At 30.2% G+C, this 8,103-nt stretch overlaps 1 pseudogene across 1 annotated transcript; it reads right to left on the bottom strand.

The window, feature by feature from the left end:
- Positions 1 to 828: 828 nt before the first annotated feature.
- On the bottom strand, positions 829 to 4,855 carry LOC114299813 (prohibitin-3, mitochondrial pseudogene; annotated as a pseudogene). Its single transcript, XR_014331108.1, has 4 exons — positions 4,846 to 4,855; positions 4,039 to 4,798; positions 2,839 to 2,923; positions 829 to 1,698 (listed from the first exon to the last, which is right to left on the bottom strand). The product of XR_014331108.1 is annotated as a prohibitin-3, mitochondrial pseudogene (transcript).
- Between the last annotated feature and the right edge of the window lie 3,248 nt (positions 4,856 to 8,103).

Here is an 8,103-nt window from a genome sequence, read left to right as displayed (position 1 = left end):
CACTTTTTACGTGTGATAATAAACATTTAGATCACACTTTTGACGTGTGATAATAAATATTTAAATCACACATTTTACGTGTGATAAAAAACATTTAGATGACACTTTTTACGTGTAATAATAAACATTTAGATCACACTTTTTATGTGTGACGTATAACTAATAAAACATGTGATTAATAATGAGAGATCACACGTTATATGCATTTCTCATCACAATTAATGCGTGTGATAAAAAAAAGATTCGACATATTTGAAGAATAATCAATATTATTTTTATATGTATTTGAAGAATGTAATACATTTGAATCACAACCACATATTGAATAGAATAACGTCATATATTTCATAAATGAAAGTTTAATGTTCAAAAATATATACAAAGGAATTAATAATAATAATAATAAAAAAGAGTTAATTACCAAAAAATCATGTCTATATATTTGATGGTAGCTTAGGTCCTGTCAAAAAAATTTTAAACCAATAAGTCCCATTTATAGGTAAAAAGACGTTTTGCCCTTTAATTCCAAAACTGAGAATATTCTCAAAGTTCAAAACTGAGAATGATTTCAGTATATAATTATCAAAACTAAAAACTTTCTGTTTGGCTTCTGAGAAAAGTATGGGATTGAAAAGAAAGATAATTCTGCGTACCTAACACATTAGATTGCTGAATTGAGTTTTTTTTCATGATTAAAATTGAAAATATTATAAACTGAGAATATTCTCAATTTCACAAAACTTTTGCAAAATCAATAAAATTTGATAATCTACAACAAAATTTATGAAACTATCCGGTATTACTTATTTAAAAATAAAAAATAAAAAATAAAAAATAGAAAAAAGTTTCTACTATCAAAATTTGAAGTAAATGCAAATTTGATGACACAACGTCGTAAATCGAAAGGCCCACAAGCAAATGACAGCTCTCTCTTTGTCTAGCAAAGCAGGAATTCAATTTCCACCATTTTTCCATACGGCCCACACCAAACACACCTGTCCCTGTGAAATTTCACACATTGAAATTTCAATGAAGATAATCAAAATTAATGAAGACTTTCTGCGAGGTGTACACTGAAGTTCCGAAAACTGTGTGGAGCATCTCTCGATGGAGTTGGTTTTCCAGTACGCCGGAGAGACCGAAATCGGAGATTTTCAAAACCCTAGCCTTATTGCTCTGTTGTTTTCGTCGCCGCTTGCCGGAGCTCCTCCGACAAGTCCCTCACTTACATTTCTAGCAATTCCTCCAGCTCTGACCGATTGCCGTCCCTTTCGTCAAGCTTGCCGTCGATGCAGAGATCTCTCACTTCCACTGCATCTAGCAAGATGAAGAAGGCGCTGGGGATCCAATCTAGTTCGAAGAGGAGCGAGGGAGGTTCGTCTAAGGGCAGGAAGACAAAGAAGCCAGTGACTGTCGGAGAGCTATGTGAAGTAAAGAGAGAGAGAATGAAGGCAATGATGTTTGACAGCTATGTGGAGGTCTTGGAAGGATAAATTGGGCTATTAAAAATTAATGGGACTTGAAGGAGCAAATAATTTTATTTAGGACTTAATGGAGTATAAGTTCACAAAATGGGACTTATATGTAAATGCCCAAAAAAAAACTGTGATTAAATATATTAAGAAAATGAAAAAACTTGAACCATAAAGTCGTTGAATTCTTTGACCATATTTTGCATCTCTCCAAGTAATTTATAACCTGAAAAATGAAAACACAAATTAATTCAATGGCAAGAAATTACGAATGCATTTAAACCAATAAAAAAAATGAAACATAACGAAGAAAATCCATGAGCATCAAATCACCCATCTTGTTGTGCCCTTGGGTCAATATCTACTTATCCACATGCAGGGGAAAAAAAATCTCCCACATGCAGGAACAAATTTGGTAGTCCATGTCGAAACTGATGGGCATGACTGATATGGTAAAAAAATCTCTTATTTTTTTATGACATGGCAAATCTCATAGTCCATGGCAAAACTCATATTACATCTAATCCTACATTCCTAAACATGTATCAGTGTCCACAATAAGAAAAACATAACAATAGAAAGGATAACAAACTGCGTGAATATTTATATACAAATTAAACAACTTAGAAATTAAAGCTCTATCTCTTTATTTCTTTATCTAAAAAACAGGTCATCTAGCCAAATGGTTCAACAATTTTCATCAATTTTTCCCAAATGGTTTAGTAATTAGAAACTAACCTCTATGTATCTCATAATGCTTCATCAATTTTCATCTCTCTCTAACCCATTTTCATCTATAAATTATGACCCACTTCAATTTAAAATATCTAATTTCATAACTAATAATTTGAATCTAAATACATGAAGATATCCGGTTAAACTAACCTAGAACGATGAAACTCTCAACAACCAATAAGAGAATTATAAGAAAATATAAAGACTTCTGTAATGAGATTAATTAAAGCTTAAACAATATGATACTACAAATTCAAACTAATTAAGTCGTGAATTTCAAAATCAATTAACTTAAAGATAGAAATACAAATACTCAAGAAAAATCAAAGCCAAGGTTTCCATTTTTTCCTTTGTTTAGAGCAACAAAGAATCAAAAAAAGTGAACAAGGCCCAGAAACAAAGAAATGGGACTGACAAAATCACCAAGACAAGAGCATATCTCACAATAGAAAAATAAATCAAAACAACAAAGAACAATGAAGAAGCAAATAAAGAATTGAAACTGGTGCTAATTAAATGAGACCTAAAAACAGAGAAATTGAAATTGTTATATATTACAGAACTTCTCCATTATATACATTCCACACTAAATATTTGAACAAGAGAGAGAGAGAGAGAGAGAGAAACTCACCACACTGAAGAACCACTGTGGTCAGCTTCGACAAAGATCGCCATGGCTAAAATTGTCACCGTTGCTGGAGGAGTGAGATGAAATCCTAGAAAAAGTAAGAATATACCAAATCAACCAATGTCCATTCTCTTCCCCATTGTTTTCTGATATAACATATGCCTAGAGAATTGGTTGTCTCAAACACCATAGACAAGCTTTTATCCACAAAAGTTACAAACCACGACATGCATAGGATTCTCATTACTCATTCTCAAACCCCTTCCACATCTTCAATTGGTTAATTTTAAACATTCTAACTTCATAATGAACAACTTTTATGAAGAATAATTCAACCATAAACCAAACGGTAATGAATGACTTTTCATTAGCCTTATATTTTATGAAGTCCAAATTAACCTAATAACACAATCAAATAATGTTTCCCCTTGCTTCCTTTGGAGTTTTGTATTTTTTTTTTCCATCTTGATGCTCTTTCTATATAAAGTTTATTTATTTATCAAAAAATAATGCTTCCCCTTGCACAACTTGTCAAATGATTGGATTACTAAACATCGTCAAATAATTTTAAAACGAAACGGATCGCATTTTTAATCTGAAAAGAATAAAGAACATGAAAATATACCACCATATAAATATGTCAAACATCAACCAAGAATTCAAGACATGATATACACAAATTACTGACAATAATGCTTGGAGTGACCATAATGCACTTATTTCTCTACTAAAAATGATAAGAGGACCCAAAAATTCAATTGCAACAAATAGGCAAAATTGAAAAAAGGAAATTGTTAAACCACACTCTTCTTTAACTGATCCACAGAGACCCCTCTCTCATCATAGTCGGATCCAAGAGTAAGGCATGATAAATCTTTTATGCATTTGTTTTTACTCATTAAATTAGATTTATTTTAGTATTAAGAGATCATCACAAGAAGAACATGCATGCCCAATAGTCTCATAATAAAAAAAAGCACTACCTAATTATCATATTTAACACCAACATAAATCTCAAAATAAAAAACCAATTCACTAAATGACACTTCCATGAAGATTGAAGTCAAACAGAAACAAATCTGTTCGAACTCAACTGTTATTCAGCTCATTAGAACAATTATAATCAATATAGTAAGCTCCTAAAGCCCAATTTCAAGAATTCATGAATTGAAACAGAAAACAGTGTAAGGTCACTGAAATCACCAAATCAATGGCCAACCATGGAAGGATTGAGCCCCAACAACATGTTGTTTGCATTAGGCAGGTAGGCCACATTCGGAGTCTTCGCCAACGTCGCCGCTATCTCCCTCGAAGCCTCAATCTTCCTGAGCTCGATCCAACCCATTTCAGCAGCTGTAATCGCATCTGAAATCAATTTCGCAGCCTCACCCTCACCTTCCACTCTAATAATCGCCGCTCGCCTCACCTACTCCGCTTTGGCCACCACGAATTTTGACATCTCTGCCTCCTGCAGCGCCACCTACTTCTACTCCACGACCTTGGAGAACTCAGCCCCATACAACAAGTGCATGATAGCAACATCATCGAGAACAATGTTGAAATCCTTAACACGAGCCAAGCTCTTGCGGACCAATGCGGATATGCTGGGATGCTTGGTGAAGAGTTGATCGTCATTGAATTGAACGACGACGGCCTTGATGACTTCGTTGCCTATCGAAGGAAGGACTTTCTCGTCATATTCAAGGCCTAGGGTGTGGAAGATTCAGGGAGTTGAGAGATCTCGGGGTGAGAGAGGACACAGAGAGTTAGGTTAACCATTTGGAGGTCCTTGTTGCCGAGATGGAGGAGAAGGTGTAAGGGCGAGTTTGGATGTCGAAGATGAAGGGCTTTTGGAGCCATGGGATGAGGGTTTGTGTGTGTGTGTGTGTGTGTGAGAGAGAGAGAGAGAGAGAGAGAGAGAGAGAGAGAGAGAGATATGTGGATAAGAATGACCTAGCTAGGGCTTTGTTTCAAAAAGAAAAGACAAAGCAAATTAATTGGAGAAGAGACATGTAGCCATTTAGCAAATTCAATCTTGGTGGATGTTTCAAAGAGTCATGGACATCTCAATTGTGTATAAATATAGGAATAATTATTTTATATAAAAATTAAATTAAAAAAATATAAACAATCACACCTGAAAATGTGATAAAAATAAATATATATAATTACACTTATTTAAAATGTATGATTAAAAAATATTATCTCACTCATTAATTAAGTGTGATTAAAAAATCATTTTAATTTTATTAATCACACTTTTAATAAAAGTGAGATATTTTTAATTCTTCTTATGTGATCTTTAATCACATGTTAATTAGAAGGTGTGATTAAACAACATATACATATATAATCACACTTAATTAAAAAGTGACAAAAAAATAAATATTATTACACTTAATCAAATTAAGTGTGATTAAAATATCAATCTAATTTTTTTTTATCACACTTACAATAAAAGTGAGATATTTTCATTTGTCAAAGTGTGATTTTTAACTATTTTTGTACTAGTGATGATATGTGCTGTATCAAAATTCATTTAGAATTTCATTTTAGCCTCCAAACTATACCTTAAAAATCAATTTGCCCCCCCCCCCCAAATATTAAAAAAAAATAATATATACTTTGCAAAAAAAATAATAAAATATATATAAATCCTTATTTAGAATCATCTTGAGACTATAAAATATGGATAATGACACTAACATGTCGTACTTGTATCAGGTACTTATTGACATATGGTATTTTTGTGTACGTATTGGGTATACAAAACACGTTCTCAAATTTTTCCTTCCTAATTTTTGGCATACCCAAATATATCTAGTATATACCCAAGTCGTGCCGTACCTCAGTCAAAATAATATTTTCTTCTACTACAAAGATAAAATTCATTTTACTAGATTTCTTTTTTATTTTTAGTTTTGCGCTTAGCATGGTTTTAAAATTAAGTTATGATTTGTAAGTTATTTAATATAATGATATTTAATTTTGGTTTATTTTATACCTGTACTTTTGGCATTAAATCTCAATTATATGTTGGATTTAATAAATTAAACCATTTAATCAATTTTTGCATTCCAAATTAAAAACAAATATGTTTTTGCAAATGTATTAAGCTGTACCCATACCCTATTTTTTTTTTGGATTTTACCGTGAAGACGTACTCGTATCGTACCAATACTAGTACTTATTCATAGGTCTCAAATTATCTTGAATTGATCTTGGAGAAACTTATTGAGCTGAAAGTTTCTTGGTTACTTTATGTGTGTGCGCACGCGCAATTGTAACTAGTTTATTACCCAAATTAATTTCAGTAGAATTGATCAATTAATAGTAATTTCAAAATTGAGTGGGAAAAAAATTTCAAAATTCAATAAGTATCCAGTACGAGTGCAACATGTTTGTCGAAGTACCCATACTGTAACAACCCAGATTTTTAATTATTCTAATAGAATTTATACTAATATTATTTAATCACAGTTCGGAAAATATATAATTTATTATATATTATTATGTGTAATTTTGTAAAACAATATAATTAGTAAAAATTTAGGGGTCAATATAAATAATAATAATAATAATAGGTGTGGTATTAAAATAAATAAATAATTTTCTATTGATATATGATAAAGTGTAATTTAATTAAAAATTTATTTATTTATATAATTATATTAAAATATTAAGTCAAATGGTAATTATTTTAAATATCTATTAAGAATAAGAATGAATCTATATAATTATTAATAGAATCTAACACGAGCCACGTCTGCTCTTTCGCCCTATAAATAGAGAGGAACCGTTTCACTTGGGAAAGAAAGAAGAAAAGAAAAGAAAGAAGAAAGAAAGAGAGAAAAAAGGAAAAAAATAGTGGAAGCGTTTTTTATAGTGGAAAGAAAGAATAAGGTATTAAAGTTAATGTGAGTTACATAAATATTTTGGTTACATAACTATCCATGGTTATTTTGTGTCTCTTATATTCTTGGTATAATATTTATCACTCTGCCATGTGCTTATAGTTGTTTACCAATTTTCAAGAATCAATGCACTTCAGAAATAGCTTTTTGGAAAGTCGGGTTGCGGAATAGACACACACAGTATTTTTATGATATTATTTATATGTAAATATCGACATTTTTTGTCAATATATTTTGTAATAAAAATAGAAACTCCAATGATTATTTTGGTACCCTTATTTAAATATTACTTCCGCTCGCGTTATTTGATTTGTTTAAGAATTGGCCATAGGTAACATCAGTTATTGGCCATTACAATGCTTAACCCTTGGGTACGGGGAGCGGGTCGTGACAAGTGGTATCAGAGCAATAGTTTATAAAAAAAAAAAAAAAAAATCATCATTGGAGCATTGGACACGTGCACATTTAAAAACTAGGATAACGGGTAATTAGTACCGAATTATTATATCTTGTTCGTCGATTTAATTATATTATAATTTTATATGATTATATATATATAATAATTTTTTTTTAGTGCGCCTAATTTGTGAAGGATATTAGATATAATTTATATTTGTTATAGTAAAAGAAGTACAAGAAAAGAAGGATGTCGGGCTCAAGCACCCACCAAAATTATAATATAATTAAATACATATAATTTTCAATTCAGTATTCAAAAAAAAAAAATTATTTTGATGTTTTTTTAAAAGTTGGTTCAAATTATAAAGATACTAATTTTGAAACTATTTCTCATCAATGAAAAGTTCATCTCAAACTTTTTCTTGCATATAACTCTGTCATTGTGTTCTCATTTTTATTTATTTTTATTGTGAACAAAACAAGTGAAAAGTTTTTAAAGTCGCTCCTTATTTATTATGTTGGCCCAAAACAATTTTTGACAACTAGACAGTGAGTTATTTTTGGTATTTTTTTTTTTGAGGTAATATTTTTTATCAGCTTAATCATTTAATATAAATTTATCAAAGTGCGCAGCGGATAGCTTACACATATGACAAATTTCGAGGACGAAATTTTAAAAGGAGGGAAGATTGTAACAATCTAGATTTTTAATTATTCTATACAATTTATACTAATATTATTTAATCACAGTTCAGAAAATATATAATTTATTATATATTATTATGTGTAATTTTGTAAAACAATATAATTAGTAAAAATTTAGGGGTCAAAATATAAATAATAATAATATAGATAATATAAATAATAATAATAATGGGTGTGGTACTAAAATAAATAAATAATTTTTTATTAATATATGATAAAGTGTAATTTAATTAAAAATTAATTAATTTAT

Source organism: Camellia sinensis, chromosome 5, assembly GCF_055761805.1.
Source record: "Camellia sinensis isolate YWXY chromosome 5, ASM5576180v1, whole genome shotgun sequence".
Classification (NCBI taxonomy): domain Eukaryota; kingdom Viridiplantae; phylum Streptophyta; class Magnoliopsida; order Ericales; family Theaceae; genus Camellia; species Camellia sinensis.
This window is presented reverse-complemented; position numbering and strand designations above follow the sequence as displayed.